We start from the raw sequence: 17,251 nt of genomic DNA on the forward strand, positions 1-17,251 counted from the left end.
TCTGCGTATACAGCACAGTTATGCGACTGCGTCTTTTTCCTCTCTGGGTTACTCCTCATCAGTGCTGCAAGTATGGCGGTACGGGGCGGTACTGCATATCGGTAAGAAATTGGCAGACGGTATGCAGTACCGCCAAGTAGACCACCTTGCATCCACTTTGTCCGAGGGGAGGAGAGCACAGCATGCGCCTCTCCTGCCCAATCAGTCCGGTCTCCCTCCAGCGGCAGCGGCGTGTATCACAATCAGACATTGGTTTGTGAGCCAATCAGAGCTTGTGGACCGACAGCAAATCAGGAGCCATTGCTGCCGGATTGCGAGCTCTGATTGGCTCACAAACCGGCGCCTGATTTAACATACATGCAGCTGCAGGACACTGGACTGAGGGCAGGAGATGGATAGAGAGGAGCATGCTGTACCCCCTCTCCCCGACACAGTGACACTGCAGAGCCAGCCCCAGAAAGCAGCAGCAGTGAGTTGCACTGCTAGGGGCATATGTGTATCTAGTACTATTGGGGGCATATCTGGCACTGTGGGGGCATATGTGTATCTGGCACTGGTGGGTCATATCTGGCACTGTGGGGGCATATGTGTATCTAGTACTATTGGGGGCATATCTGGCACTGTGGGGGCATATGTGTATCTGGCACTGGTGGGTCATATCTGGCACTGTGGGGGCATATGTGTATCTGGCACTGTGGGGGCATATGTGTATCTGGTACTGTGGGGGCATATGTGTATAAGGCACAATTGGGGGAGCAAATGTGTATCTGGCACTGTGGGGGCATATCTGGCACCATGGGGGCATATGTGTATTTGGCACTGGTGGGGTATATCTGGCACTGTGGGGGCATATGTGTGTCTGACACTGTTGAGACATATTTGTATCTAGCACTGTGGGGCATATATGTATTTGGCATTGCACTACAGGAGGCATATGTGTATCTGGCACTATTGGGAGCATATGTGTATCTGGCACTGGTGGGGCATAACTGGCACCATGGGGGGCATAACTGGCACCATGGGGGCATATCTGGCACTGTGGGGGCATATGTGTATTTGGTACTGTGGAAGCATATGTGTATCTGGAGCTGTGGGGGCATATGTGTATCTGGCACTGCACTACTGGAGGCATATGTGTATCTGGCACTATTGGGAGCATATGTGTATCTGGCACTGCACTACTGGAGGCATATGTGTATCTGGCACTATTGGGAGCATATGTGTATCTGGCACTATTGGGGGCATATGTGTATCTGGCACTAATATTGGGGGCATATGTGTATCTGGCACTGCACTACTGGAGGCATATGTGTATCTGGCACTATTGGGAGCATATGTGTATCTGGCACTGCACTACTGGAGGCATATGTGTATCTGGCACTATTGGGAGCATATGTGTATCTGGCACTATTGGGGGCATATGTGTATCTGGCACTAATATTGGGGGCATATGTGTATCTGGCACTATTGGGGGCATATGTGTATCGGGTGTACTACATTATGCCGGCTGTCGGTATCCCGGCGCCCAGCATACCGGTGCCAGGATCCCGACCGCTGGCATGCCAGCAGCGGGTGAGTGCAAAAGAGCCTCTTCAGGCTCGCTGTACTCACCATGTTGCGGACCATGCTATTTGTTCTCCCTCCAGGGCTGTCCCCTAGTTGTCGGTATGTCGGCTGTCGGGATCGCGGCATCGGTATGCCTTCCTGTGTATCTAGCACTATTTGGGGTATATGTGTATCTGCACTGTAGGCCATATGTGTATCTGGCACTGCACTACTGGGGACATATGTGTATCTGGCACTACTGGGGGAATATGTGTATCTGGCACTGCAGTAATGGGGGCATATGTTTTTCTGGCACCGCACTACAGGAGGCATATGTGTATCTGGCACTATTGGGGGCATATGTGTATCTGGCACTATTGAGGGCATATGTGTATCTGGCATTATTGGGGTCATATGTGTATCTGACACTGCACTGCTAGTGGCATATGTGTATCTGGCACTACTGGGGGAATATGTGTATCTGGCACTATTGTGGGCATATGTGTTTCTGGTACTGCAGTATTGGGGGCATATGTGTATCTGGCACTGCACTACTGGAGGCATGTGTGTATCTGACACTATTGGGGGCATATGTGTATTTGGCACTATTGGGTGCATATGTGTATCTTGCATTATTGGGGGCATATGTGTATCTGGCACTGCACTGCTAGTGGCATATGTGTATCTGGCACTACTGGGGGCATATGTGTATCTGGCACTATTGTGGGCATATGTGTTTCTGGCACTACAGTATTGGGGGCATATGTGTATCTGGCACTGCACTACTGGAGGCATATGTGTATCGGACACTATTGGGGCATATGTGTATCTGGCACAATTGGGGCATATGTGTATCTGGCACAATTGGGGACATATCTGTATTTGGCACAGAACTGCGGGTGACATAAGTGTTGCTGGTGCTGTGGGGGCACATGTGTATCTGGCACTACTGCGGGCATATGTGTATCTGGCACTATTAGGGGCATATGTGTATCTGGCACTGCACTGCTAGTGGCATATGTGTATCTGGCACTACTGGGGGCATATGTTTATCTGGCACTATTGTGGGCATATGTGTTTCTGGCACTACAGTATTGGGGCATATGTGTTTCTGGCACTGCACTACTGGAGGCATATGTGTGGCTTGGTGGCTCTCTCCGCTGACCACGCTCTTGGTGGCTCACTCCGCTGGCCACGCTCTTGACGGCTCACACCGCTGGCCACGCTCTTGGCTTGGTGGCTCACTCCGCTGTCCATGCTCTTGGCTTGATGGCTCACTCCGCTGGCCACGCTCTTGGCTTGGTGGCTCACTCCGCTGGCTACACTCTTAGCTTGGTGGCTCGCTCCGCTTGCCACACTCTTGGCAGCTCACTCCGCTGGCCACGCTTTTGGCTTGGCGGCTTGCTCCGCTGGCCACGCTCTTGGCTTGGTGGCTCGATCTGCTGGCCATGCTCTTGGCGGCTCACTCCGCTAGCCATGCTCTTGGTGGCTCACTCCGCTGGCCATGCTCTTGGTGGCTTGCTCCGCTGGCCACGCTCTTGTCGGCTCACTCCGCTGGCCATGCTCTTGGCTTGGAGGCTCACTCCGCTGGCCATGCTCTTGGCTTGGTGGCTCACTCCGCTGGCCACGCTCTTGGCTTGGTGGCACACTCCGCTGTCCATGCTCTTGGCTTGATGGCTCACTCCGCTGGCCACGCTCTTGGCTTGGTGGCTCACTCCGCTGGCCACGCTCTTGGCTTGGTGGCTCACTCCGCTGGCCACGCTCTTGGCTTGGTGGCTCGCTCCGCTGGCCACGCTCTTGGCTTGGTGGCTCTATCTGCTGGCCACGCTCTTGGTGGCTCACTCTGCTGGCCACGCTCTTAGCTTGGTGGCTCGCTGCACTTGCCACACTCTTGGGAGCTCACTCCGCTGGCCACACTCTTGGCTTGGCGGCTTGCTCCGCTGTCCACGCTCTTGGCTTGGTGGCTTGCTCCGCTGGCCACGCTCTTGGCTTGGTGGCTCTATCTGCTGGCCACGCTCTTGGTGGCTCACTCTGCTGGCCACGCTCATGGCTTGGTGGCTCTCTCCACTGACCACGCTCTTGGTGGATCACTCCGCTGGCCACACACTTGACGGCTCACTCCACTGGCCACGCTCTTTGCTTGGTGGCTCACTCCGCTGTCCATGCTCTTGGCTTGATGGCTCACTCCGCTGACCACGCTCTTGGCTTGGTGGCTCACTCCGCTGGCCACGCTCTTAGCTTGGTGGCTCGCTCCGCTTGCCACACTCTTGGCTGCTCATTCCGCTGGCCATGCTCTTGGCTTGGCGGCTTGCTCCGCTGGCCACGCTCTTGGCTTGGTGGCTTGCTCCTCTGGCCACGCTCTTGGCTTGGTGGCTCTCTCTGCTGGCCATGCTCTTGGTGGCTCACTCCGCTGGCCACGCTCTTAGCTTGGTGGCTCGCTCCGCTTGCCACACTCTTGGCTGCTCACTCCACTGGCCATGCTCTTGGCTTGGCGGCTTGCTCCGCTGGCCACGCTCTTGGCTTGGGGGCACACTCCGCTGGCCACGCTCTTGGCTTGATGTCGTGCTCCGCTGGCTTCGCTCTTGGCTTGGTGGATCGCTCCACTGGCCACGCTCTAGGCTTGGTGGCTCGCTCCGCTGGCCACGCTCTTGGTTTGATGGCTTGCTCCGCTGTCCATGCTCTTGGCTTGGTGGCTTGCTCCGCTTGCCACACTCTTGGCAACTCACTCCGCTGGCCACGCTCTTGGCTTGGTGGCACACTCCGCTGTCCATGCTCTTGGCTTGATGGCTCACTCCGCTGGCCACGCTCTTGGCTTGGTGGCTCACTCCGCTGGCCACGCTCTTAGCCACGCTCATGGCTTGGTGGCTCTCTCCACTGACCACGCTCTTGGTGGATCACTCCGCTAGCCACACTCTTGACGGCTCACTCCACTGGCCACGCTCTTTGCTTGGTGGCTCACTCCGCTGTCCATGCTCTTGGCTTGATGGCTCACTCCGCTGACCACGCTCTTGGCTTGGTGGCTCACTCCGCTGGCCACGCTCTTAGCTTGGTGGCTCGCTCCGCTTGCCACACTCTTGGCTGCTCATTCCGCTGGCCATGCTCTTGGCTTGGCGGCTTGCTCCGCTGGCCACGCTCTTGGCTTGGTGGCTTGCTCCTCTGGCCACGCTCTTGGCTTGATGGCTCACTCCGCTGGCCACGCTCTTGGCTTGGTGGCTCACTCCGCTGGCCACGCTCTTAGCTTGGTGGCTCACTCCACTTGCCACACTCTTGGCAGCTCACTCCGCTGGTCACGCTCTTGGCTTGGCGGCTTGCTCCGCTGGCCACGCTCTTGGCTTGGTGGCTTGCTCTGCTGGCCACGCTCTTGGCTTGGTGGCTCTATCTGCTGGCAACGCTCTTGGTGGCTCACTCCGCTGGCCACGCTCTTGGCTTGGTGGCTCGCTCCACTGGCCACGCTCTTGGCTTGGTGGCTCGCTCCGCTGGCCACGCTCTTGGCTTGGTGGCTCGCTCCGCTGGCCACGCTCTTGGCTTGGTGGCTCGCTCCGCTGGCCACGCTCTTGGCTTGGTGGCTCGCTCCGCTGGCCACGCTCTTGGCTTGGTGGCTCGCTCCGCTGGCCACGCTCTTGGCTTGGTGGCACACTCCGCTGGCCACGCTCTTGGCTTGATGTCGTGCTCCGCTGGCTTCGCTCTTGGCTTGGTGGATCGCTCCGCTGGCCGCGCTCTAGGCTTGGTGGCTCGCTCCGCTGGCCACGCTCTTGGCTTGGTGGCTCGCTCCGCTGTCCATGCTCTTGGCTTGATGGCTCACTCCGCTGGCCACGCTCTTGGCTTGGTGGCTCACTCCGCTGGCCACGCTCTTAGCTTGGTGGCTCGCTCCGCTTGCCACACTCTTGGCAGCTCACTCCGCTGGCAACGCTCTTGGCTTGGTGGCTTGCTCCGCTGGCCACGCTCTTGGCTTGGTGGCTCACTCCGCTGGCCACGCTCTTGGCTTGGTGGCTCTCTCCGCTGACCACGCTCTTGGTGGCTCACTCTGCTGGCCACGCTCTTGACGGCTCACTCCGCTGGCCATGCTCTTGGCTTGATGGCGCGCTCCGCTGTCTACGCTCTTTGCTTGGTGGATCGCTCCGCTGGCCACGCTCTTGGCTTGGTGGCTCGCTCCACTGGCCATGCTCTTGGCTTGGTGGCTCGCTCCGCTGGCCACGCTCTTGGCTTGGTGGCTCGCTCCACTGGCCATGCTCTTGGCTTGGTGGCTCGCTCCGCTGGCCATGCTCTTGGCTTGGTGGCTCGCTCTGCTGGCCATGCTCTTGGCTTGGTGGCTCGCTCCGCTGGCCACGCTCTTGGCTTGGTGGCTCGCTCCACTGGCCACGCTCTTGGCTTGGTGGCTCGCTCCACTGGCCACGCTCTTGGCTCGGGGGCTCGATCCGCTGGCCACGCTCTTGGCTTGGTGGCTCGCTCCGCTGGCCACGCTCTTGGCTTGGTGGCTCGCTCCACTGGCCACGCTCTTGGCTTGGTGGCTCGCTCCGCTGGCCACGCTCTTGGCTTGGTGGCTCGCTCCGCTGGCCACGCTCTTGGCTTGGTGGCTCGCTCCGCTGGCCACGCTCTTGGCTTGGTGGCTCGCTCCGCTGGCCACGCTCTTGGCTTGGTGGCTCGCTCCACTGGCCACGCTCTTGGCTTGGTGGCTCACTCCACTTCACTCACCACCAGGTTACTAGGGGTAATAGTTTGTGCCATGGATAGTAAATGAAGCAAAATGTCTAAAAAAAGTGAAAAAACCCTAAAAAACATGTGTCAAGAATATGTTGACCTTTTGAGTATATATTAACCACCTCCTGTAATTTCTGTCGCTGTCATTTGGGGCACGTCTGGTAACGAGGTCGCAGCACGCCCTGTGCATCCACCTACCATCCCTCTGCGCACCTACAATCATACGATACGACCGATGCCGCCAATACCGGGGCACTACTGTGGCACTGCACCTTTCCCAGCATCCTAAGGACACGGGCAGCGGGTGTACCGCCTGCAGGGTGTGTGGCCGGCACTGCAGCATGGCACCCTGCTAGCCAGATGGAGAGACAGCAAGGGTGCCGCCCCAGGTCCTCTGTGATGTCATCGGCGGCACAGCCCACCTTACGCCCTGGCATCACAGTACGCAGTGGTATAGGGTATGGAGGCTTAGTTGTGGCAAACATTCTGAGCCACTGTACAGCTGCTCAGGGGTCCGATGGTGCATCTGATGTGTGACCGATGGTGCATCCGATGTGTGACCGATGGTGTATCCCATGTGTGAGCAATGGTGCATCCCATGTGTGACCGATGGTGTATCTGATGTGTGACCAGTGGGAGATGTGGATTGTGTATATTACATGGAAACCACTGGTGTATATGAGATTTATACTAATAGTGTAATAATACTGGAGTGCTGCTTATAGCTCCATCTATTACATAACACTGGTCCTAGACACGAGGGAGGGGAGGAGGAGAAGCTGGGATCCCTGTGTCACTTCCAGCTCTCTCCCCGCTCCTATCTCTCCGATGGTCAGGAAGCTCCATCAATATCTCATGAAACCTGATATTCCTGTGTCTCTGCCTGCACGGCATTCTGGCTGCCTGGTTCTGCTGCTGCACAACAGGGAGATCTAGTGATGTCAGTGTGCTCTGGCTGGGTGGCCCTAAAAAAGGGGTCTCGGGGTACAGTGTGCACCCTGACCCCCCCCCCCCCCCCCCTTAATCTGGCTATGCATGTGGGTAACTGTGATGCTGCAGCTGAATGACATCGGTTGTCAGCTCCGCAGCCCGGGATCTGGCTGCTACAGTATAACAGGACTTAGTGTATGTGTGAGTGTGACAGCGGTTGTGTGTGTGTGTGTCATACTGCACATTGCTGGATATCATTCTCTATACCTCTGATGATGGAGGTAACAGACTCCTGCGCTATTGTGTCCTGCAGTGTAATCCGATTACAGATCTCTGCGCTTACACAGAGCTGATTACTGGGATATGTACAGTATACTGCAATGTGTGAGAGCTGCCAGCCACTAAGCAGGAGGCACTGAGGGGCACTGAGAGGCACACACAGTAGCACGCCTCAGCCAGCACAGGATGACAGAAGTGTGAGTGTAAGTTACTGCAATGTAGACGTGGATGTAGTCTCGCTGTCACTGTACGTTTGCTTTGTCTCTCTGCGTCACTTTGGATGTAGTCTCGCTGTCACTGTACGTTTGCTTTGTCTCTGTGTCACTTTGGATGTAGTCTCGCTGTCACTGTACGTTTGCTTTGTCTCTGTGTCACTTTGGATGTAGTCTCGCTGTCACTGTACGTTTGCTTTGTCTCTCTGCGTCACTTTGGATGTAGTCTCGCTGTCACTGTACGTTTGCTTTGTCTCTCTGCGTCACTTTGGATGTAGTCTCGCTGTCACTGTACGTTTGCTTTGTCTCTCTGCGTCACTTTGGATGTAGTCTCGCTGTCACTGTACGTTTGCTTTGTCTCTGTGTCACTTTGGATGTAGTCTCGCTGTCACTGTACGTTTGCTTTGTCTCTCTGCGTCACTTTGGATGTAGTCTCGCTGTCAAAGTACGTTTGCTTTGTCTCTCTGTGTCACTTTGGATGTAGTATTGCTGTCACTGTACGTTTGCTTTGTCTCTCTGCGTCACTTTGGATGTAGTCTCGCTGTCAAAGTACGTATGCTTTGTCTCTCTGTGTCACTTTGGATGTAGTCTCGCTGTCACTGTACGTTTGCTTTGTCTCTCTGCGTCACTTTGGATGTAGTCTCGCTGTCAAAGTACGTTTGCTTTGTCTCTCTGTGTCACTTTGGATGTAGTCTCGCTGTCACTGTACGTTTGCTTTGTCTCTCTGTGTCACTTTGGATGTAGTCTCGCTGTCACTGTACATTTGCTTTGTCTCTCTGCGTCACTTTGGATGTAGTCTCGCTGTCACTGTAAGTTTGCTTTGTCTCTGCGTCACTTTGGTTGTAGTCTCGCTGTCACTGTACATTTGCTTTGTCTCTCTGCGTCACTTTGGATGTAGTCTCGCTGTCACTAGACGTTTGCTTTGTCGGTCTGCGTCACTTTGGATGTAGTCTCGCTGTCACTGTACGTTTGCTTTGTCGGTCTGCGTCACTTTGGTTGTAGTTTCGCTGTCACTGTACGTTTGCTTTGTCTCTGCGTCACTTTGGATGTAGTCTCGCTGTCACTGTACGTTTGCTTTGTCTCTGCGTCACTTTGGTTGTAGTCTCGCTGTCACTGTACATTTGCTTTGTCTCTCTGCGTCACTTTGGATGTAGTCTCGCTGTCACTAGACGTTTGCTTTGTCGGTCTGCGTCACTTTGGATGTAGTCTCGCGGTCACTGTACATTTGCTTTGTCTCTCTGCGTCACTTTGGATGTAGTCTCGCTGTCACTGTACGTTTGCTTTGTCTCTGCGTCACTTTGGATGTAGTCTCGCTGTCACTGTACGTTTGCTTTGTCTCTGCGTCACTTTGGTTGTAGTCTCGCTGTCACTGTACGTTTGTTTTGTCTCTGCGTCACTTTGGTTGTAGTCTCGCTGTCACTGTACGTTTGCTTTGTCTCTGCGTCACTTTGGTTGTAGTCTCGCTGTACGCTGTACGGTATGAGCACCGCTGACAGACACCGCTATGGGCAGATAAATGCCGGGACTCCTGCTCGGTAGCTGCATCCAGAAACCAGTTTGTAGGTAAATATCCTGCAGCCTGTTCCTGTGATGTGACACATGCAGGCAGATCTAAAAAAGAACAAGTTCGGAGATACAGCGACCCGTCCAGTCAGTGCCCCCGCCCGCAGCAGCAGCAGCCGGGGACGACAGGGAGGGCGAACCGGTAGCGGAGCCAGATGGGTCAGATCTCTGCATTTAAGGTCATCCAACTACGAGGATAAGAACTTTCCACCTCGGAGAAGGTAAAGAAGAACCAAGCGACTTAAGACACCTCTACATGCGGGACATACCACGACTCCTTGTGAGTACGGTATGCATTGAGTCTCCCTACATCCAGCACTTCCGCTTTGTATAAGAACTAAAAGAGACTATAATTTAGTCATAGACTTATCCATTGGGAACCTATCATTTATTGCATTACTGTTTATTGTTGTTGGATGAGCGCAGAAGGGATCCCTTATTTTCTTGTACATGCAGGCAGATGATGAAACCCTGTAATATCCCGCACTCATTACACTTCCTTCAGCGAGGTGACGGTAATAGCAGTAATTACATTTCTCACTGAGGAGTAGGTCAGGGTATGTCGTGTACTGTCCCACAGTCCTCTCTGCCTGGGACACTATGTACCGCGCTCAGGATGGGGGGCTACGCTGCTTACAATGACTGTAACCCTAAGACCTATGTCACACGCGTTGGGTTTGACCGGACAGCACAAAGCTGGACAAGAGTTGTGTGACATTCACACACAACGGCTTTCTGAGTGGCCCTGTGTCAGCCGCAACTGCTGACGGTGCGCGGTTTCTGCGTATACAGCACAGTTATGCGACTGCGTCTTTTTCCTCTCTGGGTTACTCCTCATCAGTGCTGCAAGTATGGCGGTACGGGGCGGTACTGCATATCGGTAAGAAATTGGCAGACGGTATGCAGTACCGCCGGGCAGACCACCTTGCATCCACTTTGTCCGAGGGGAGGAGAGCACAGCATGCGCCTCTCCTGCCCAATCAGTCCGGTCTCCCTCCAGCGGCAGCGGCGTGTATCACAATCAGACATTGGTTTGTGAGCCAATCAGAGCTTGTGGACCGACAGCAAATCAGGAGCCATTGCTGCCGGATTGCGAGCTCTGATTGGCTCACAAACCGGCGCCTGATTTAACATACATGCAGCTGCAGGACACTGGACTGAGGGCAGGAGATGGATAGAGAGGAGCATGCTGTACCCCCTCTCCCCGACACAGTGACACTGCAGAGCCAGCCCCAGAAAGCAGCAGCAGTGAGTTGCACTGCTAGGGGCATATGTGTATCTAGTACTATTGGGGGCATATCTGGCACTGTGGGGGCATATGTGTATCTGGCACTGGTGGGTCATATCTGGCACTGTGGGGGCATATGTGTATCTAGTACTATTGGGGGCATATCTGGCACTGTGGGGGCATATGTGTATCTGGCACTGGTGGGTCATATCTGGCACTGTGGGGGCATATGTGTATCTGGCACTGTGGGGGCATATGTGTATCTGGTACTGTGGGGGCATATGTGTATAAGGCACAATTGGGGGAGCAAATGTGTATCTGGCACTGTGGGGGCATATCTGGCACCATGGGGGCATATGTGTATTTGGCACTGGTGGGGTATATCTGGCACTGTGGGGGCATATGTGTGTCTGACACTGTTGAGACATATTTGTATCTAGCACTGTGGGGCATATATGTATTTGGCATTGCACTACAGGAGGCATATGTGTATCTGGCACTATTGGGAGCATATGTGTATCTGGCACTGGTGGGGCATAACTGGCACCATGGGGGGCATAACTGGCACCATGGGGGCATATCTGGCACTGTGGGGGCATATGTGTATTTGGTACTGTGGAAGCATATGTGTATCTGGAGCTGTGGGGGCATATGTGTATCTGGCACTGCACTACTGGAGGCATATGTGTATCTGGCACTATTGGGAGCATATGTGTATCTGGCACTGCACTACTGGAGGCATATGTGTATCTGGCACTATTGGGAGCATATGTGTATCTGGCACTATTGGGGGCATATGTGTATCTGGCACTAATATTGGGGGCATATGTGTATCTGGCACTGCACTACTGGAGGCATATGTGTATCTGGCACTATTGGGAGCATATGTGTATCTGGCACTGCACTACTGGAGGCATATGTGTATCTGGCACTATTGGGAGCATATGTGTATCTGGCACTATTGGGGGCATATGTGTATCTGGCACTAATATTGGGGGCATATGTGTATCTGGCACTATTGGGGGCATATGTGTATCGGGTGTACTACATTATGCCGGCTGTCGGTATCCCGGCGCCCAGCATACCGGTGCCAGGATCCCGACCGCTGGCATGCCAGCAGCGGGTGAGTGCAAAAGAGCCTCTTCAGGCTCGCTGTACTCACCATGTTGCGGACCATGCTATTTGTTCTCCCTCCAGGGCTGTCCCCTAGTTGTCGGTATGTCGGCTGTCGGGATCGCGGCATCGGTATGCCTTCCTGTGTATCTAGCACTATTTGGGGTATATGTGTATCTGCACTGTAGGCCATATGTGTATCTGGCACTGCACTACTGGGGACATATGTGTATCTGGCACTACTGGGGGAATATGTGTATCTGGCACTGCAGTAATGGGGGCATATGTTTTTCTGGCACCGCACTACAGGAGGCATATGTGTATCTGGCACTATTGGGGGCATATGTGTATCTGGCACTATTGAGGGCATATGTGTATCTGGCATTATTGGGGTCATATGTGTATCTGACACTGCACTGCTAGTGGCATATGTGTATCTGGCACTACTGGGGGAATATGTGTATCTGGCACTATTGTGGGCATATGTGTTTCTGGTACTGCAGTATTGGGGGCATATGTGTATCTGGCACTGCACTACTGGAGGCATGTGTGTATCTGACACTATTGGGGGCATATGTGTATTTGGCACTATTGGGTGCATATGTGTATCTTGCATTATTGGGGGCATATGTGTATCTGGCACTGCACTGCTAGTGGCATATGTGTATCTGGCACTACTGGGGGCATATGTGTATCTGGCACTATTGTGGGCATATGTGTTTCTGGCACTACAGTATTGGGGGCATATGTGTATCTGGCACTGCACTACTGGAGGCATATGTGTATCGGACACTATTGGGGCATATGTGTATCTGGCACAATTGGGGCATATGTGTATCTGGCACAATTGGGGACATATCTGTATTTGGCACAGAACTGCGGGTGACATAAGTGTTGCTGGTGCTGTGGGGGCACATGTGTATCTGGCACTACTGCGGGCATATGTGTATCTGGCACTATTAGGGGCATATGTGTATCTGGCACTGCACTGCTAGTGGCATATGTGTATCTGGCACTACTGGGGGCATATGTGTATCTGGCACTATTGTGGGCATATGTGTTTCTGGCACTACAGTATTGGGGCATATGTGTTTCTGGCACTGCACTACTGGAGGCATATGTGTATCGGACACTATTGGGGCATATATGTATCTGGCACAATTGGGGCATATGTGTATCTGGCACAATTGGGGACATTTGTGTATTTGGCACAGCACTGCTGGTGACATATGTGTTGCTGGTGCTGTGGGGGCACATGTGTATCTGGCACTACTGGGTGCATATGTGTGTCTGGCACTATTAGGGGCATATGTGTATCTGGCATTGCACTGCTAGTGGCATATGTGTATCTGGCACTACTGGGGGCATATGTGTATCTGGCACTATTGTGGGCATATGTGTTTCTGGCACTACAGTATTGGGGCATATGTGTATCTGGCACTGCACTACTGGAGGCATATGTGTATCGGACACTATTGGGGCATATGTGTATCTGGCACAATTGGGGCATATGTGTATCTGGCACAATTGGGGACATTTGTGTATTTGGCACAGCACTGCTGGTGACATATGTGTTGTTGGTGCTGTGGGGGCACATGTGTATCTGGCACTACTGGTGGCATATGTGTGTCTGGCACTATTAGGGGCATATGTGTATCTGGCACTGCACTGCTAGTGGCATATGTGTATCTGGCACTACTGGGGGCATATGTGTATCTGGCACTATTGTGGGCATATGTGTTTCTGGCACTACAGTATTGGGGCATATGTGTATCTGGCACTGCACTACTGGAGGCATATGTGTATCGGACACTATTGGGGCATATGTGTATCTGGCACAATTGGGGCATATGTGTATCTGGCACAATTGGGGACATTTGTGTATTTGGCACAGCACTGCTGGTGACATATGTGTTGCTGGTGCTGTGGGGGCACATGTGTATCTGGCACTACTGGGGGTATGTGTGTGTCTGGCACTATTAGGGGCATATGTGTATCTGGCATTGCAGTATTGGGGGCATATGTGTATCTGGCACTATTGGGGGCATATGTGTATCTGGCACTATTGGAGGCATATGTAAATCTGGCACTACTGCGGGCATACGTGTATCTGGCACTACTGGAGGCATATATGTATTAGCCACTATTGAGGGCATGTGTGTATCTGGCACTATTGCGGGCATATGTGTGTCTAGCACTACTGGGGACATATGTGTAACTGGCTTTATTGTGGGCATGTGTGTATGTGGCAGCACTACTGGGGGCATATGTGTAACTGGCACTACTGGAGGAATATGTGTATCTGGCACTATTGGGGGCATGTGTGTATCTGGCACTACTGGGGGCATATGTGTATCTGGCACTACACTACTGGGAGCATATGTGTATCTGGCACTATTGGGGGCATATGTGTATCTGGCACTACTGGGGGCATATGTATATCTGGCACTATTGGGGGCATATGTGTATCGGGTGTACTACATTATGCCTGCTGTCGGTATCCTGGCGCCCAGCATACCGGTGCCAGGATCCCGACCACTGGCATGCCAGCAGCGGGTGAGCGCAAAAGAGCCTCTTCAGGCTCGCTGTACTCACCATGCTGCGGGCCATGCTATTTGTTCTCCCTCCAGGGCTGTCCCCTAGTTGTCGGTATGTTGACTGTCGGGATCGCGGCATCGGTATGCCTCTCTGTGTATCTAGCACTATTTGGGGTATATGTGTATCTGCACTGTAAGGCCATATGTGTATCTGGCACTGCACTACTGGGGACATATGTGTATCTGGCACTATTGTTTGCATATGTGTTTCTGGTACTGCAGTATTGAGGGCATATGTTTTTCTGGCACTGCACTACTGGAGGCATATGTGTATCTGACACTATTGGGGGCATATGTATATCTGCCACTATTGGGTGCATATGTGTATTTGGCATTATTGGGGGCATATGTGTATCTGGCACTGCACTGCTAGTGGCATATGTGTATCTGGCACTACTGGGGGCATATGTGTATCTGGCACTATTGTGGGTATATGTGTTTCTGGCACTACAGTATTGGGGGCATATGTGTATCTGGCACTGCACTACTGGAGGCATATGTGTATCTGACACTATTGGGGCACATGTGTATCTGGCACAATTGGGGGCATATGTGTATCTGGCACAATTGGGGACAATTGTGTATTTGGCACAGCACTGCTGGTGACATATGTGTAGCTGGTGCTGTGGGGGCACATGTGTATCTGGCACTACTGGGGCATATGTGTGTGTCTGGCACTATTAGGGGCATATGTGTATATGGCATTGCAGTATTGGGGGCATTGGGGGCATATGTGTATCTGGCACTATTGGGGGCATATGTGTATCTGGCACTATTGGAGGCATATGTAAATCTGGCACTACTGCGGGCATATGTGTATCTGGCACTACTGGAGGCATATATGTATTAGCCACTATTGAGGACATGTGTGTATCTGGCACTATTGCGGGCATATGTGTATCTAGCACTACTGGGGACATATGTGTAACTGGCTTTATTGTGGGCATATTTGTATGTGGCAGCACTACTGGGGGCATATGTGTAACTGGCACTACTGGAGGCATATGTGTATCTGGCACTATTGGGGGCATGTGTGTATCTGGCACTACTGGGGGCATATGTGTATCTGGCACTACACTACTGGGAGCATATGTGTATCTGGCACTATTGGGGGCATATGTGTATCTGGCACTACTAGGGGCATATGTGTATCTGGCACTACTGGGAGCATATGTAAAAATGGCACTTTTACGGGCACATGTGTATCTGGCAGCACTACTGGGGCCATATGTGTATATGACACTACTGGAGGCATATGTGTATCTGGCACTATTTGGGGCAAATGTGTATCTGGCACTACTGGGGGCATATGTGTATCTGGCACTGCACTACTGGGGGCACATGTGTATCTGGCACTACTGGAGGCATATGTGTATCTGGCACTACACTACTGGGAGCATATGTGTATCTGGCACTATTGGGGGCATATGTGTATCTGGCACTACTAGGGGCATATGTGTATCTGGCACTACTGGGAGCATATGTATAACTGGCACTTTTACGGGCACATGTGTATCTGGCAGCACTACTGGGGCCATATGTGTATATGACACTACTGGAGGCATATGTGTATCTGGCACTATTTGGGGCAAATGTGTATCTGGCACTACTGGAGGCATATGTGTATCTGGCACTGCACTACTGGGGGCACATGTGTATCTGGCACTACTGGAGGCATATGTGTATCTGGCACTATTTGGGGAAAATGTGTATCTGGCACTACTGGGGCATATGTGTATCTGGCACTACTGGAGGCATATGTGTATCTGGCACTATTGGGGGCATATTTGTATCTGGCACTGCACCACAGGGGGCATATGTGTATCTGGCACTATTGGGGGGATATGTGTATCTGCCACTATTGGGGCCTATGTGTATCTGGCACTGCACTACTGTGGGCGTATGTGTATCTACCACTATTGGAGGCATATGTGTATCTGGCACTGCACTACTGGAGGCATATGTGTATCTGGCACTATTGGGGGTATATGTGTATCTAGCACTATTTTGGGCAAATGTGTATCTGGCACTACTGGGGGCATATGTGCGTCTGGCACTATTAGGGGCATGTGTGTATCTGGCATTGCAGTATTGGTGGCATTGGTGGCATATGTGTATCTGGCACTATTGGGGGCATATGTGTATCTGACACTGCGCTACTGTGGGTATATGTGTATCTATCACTATTGGGGTCATATGTGTATCTGGCACTTCACTACTGGGGGCATATATGTATCTGGCAGTATTGGGGGCATATGTGTATCTGGCACTGCACTATTGGGGGCATATGTGTATCTGGCACTAATGGAGGCATATGTGTATACTGCATTATTGGGGGCATTTGTGTATCTGGCACTATTTTGGGCAAATGTGTATCTGGCACTACTGGGGCATATGTGCATCTGGCACTACTGGAGGCATATGTGTATCTGGCAATATTGGGGCATATTTGTATCTGGCACTGCACTACTGTGGGCATATGTGTAGCTATCACTATTGGGGGCATATGTGTATCTGGCACTGCACTACTGGGGGCATATATGCATCTGGCAGTATTGGGGGCATATGTGTATCTGGCACTGCATTACTGGGGGCATATATGTATCTGGCAGTATTGGGGGCATATGTGTATCTGGCACTGCACTACTGGGGGCATATATATATCTGCCACTACTGGGGGCATGTGTGTATCTGGCAATGCACTACTGGGGGCATATGTGTATCTGACACTATTGGAGGCATATGTGTTTCTGGCACTATTGGGGCATATGTGTATCTGGCACTATTTTGGGCAAATTTGTATCTGACACTACTGGAGGCATATGTGTATCTGGCACTATTGGGGCATACGTGTATCTGGCACTGCACTACTAGAGGCATATGTGTATCTGACACTACTGGAGGCATATGTGTATCTGGCACTATTGGGGCATATGTGTATCTGGCACTGCACTACTGTGGGCATATGTGTATCTATCACTATTGGGGCATATGTTTATCTGGCACTACACTACTGGGGGCATATATGTATCTGGCAGTATTGGGGGCATATGTGTATCTGACATTGCACTTTTTTATTGTCATAT

Source organism: Pseudophryne corroboree, chromosome 4 (genome assembly GCF_028390025.1).
Source record: "Pseudophryne corroboree isolate aPseCor3 chromosome 4, aPseCor3.hap2, whole genome shotgun sequence".
Classification (NCBI taxonomy): Eukaryota; Metazoa; Chordata; class Amphibia; order Anura; family Myobatrachidae; genus Pseudophryne; species Pseudophryne corroboree.